We start from the raw sequence: 378 nt of genomic DNA on the forward strand, positions 1-378 counted from the left end.
GAATGCTATTCAGTCATAAAAAGAACAAGATCTTGCCACTTGCAATAACATGGTTGGAGCTAAAGCGTATTATGCTAAGTGAAGTAAGTCAGTCAGAGGAAGACAAATACCATATGATTTCACTCATGTGTGGAAGTTAGGAAACAAAGCAAATGAACAAAGAAAAGAAAGAGATAAACAAAAAAACGACTCTTAAATATGGGGAATTAGTAATTTCTAGAATGGAGGTGAGTGAGGAGATGGGTGAAATAGATAAAGGGGATTAAAAATACACGTGATGAGCATTGATTAATGTATAGAATTGTTGAATCACATTGTACACCTAAAACTAAAACTACATAATATTGTGTGTTAACTGCACTGGAAGAAAACAAATCA

This window comes from Suricata suricatta, chromosome 7 (assembly GCF_006229205.1).
Source record: "Suricata suricatta isolate VVHF042 chromosome 7, meerkat_22Aug2017_6uvM2_HiC, whole genome shotgun sequence".
Lineage (NCBI taxonomy): Eukaryota > Metazoa > Chordata > Mammalia > Carnivora > Herpestidae > Suricata > Suricata suricatta.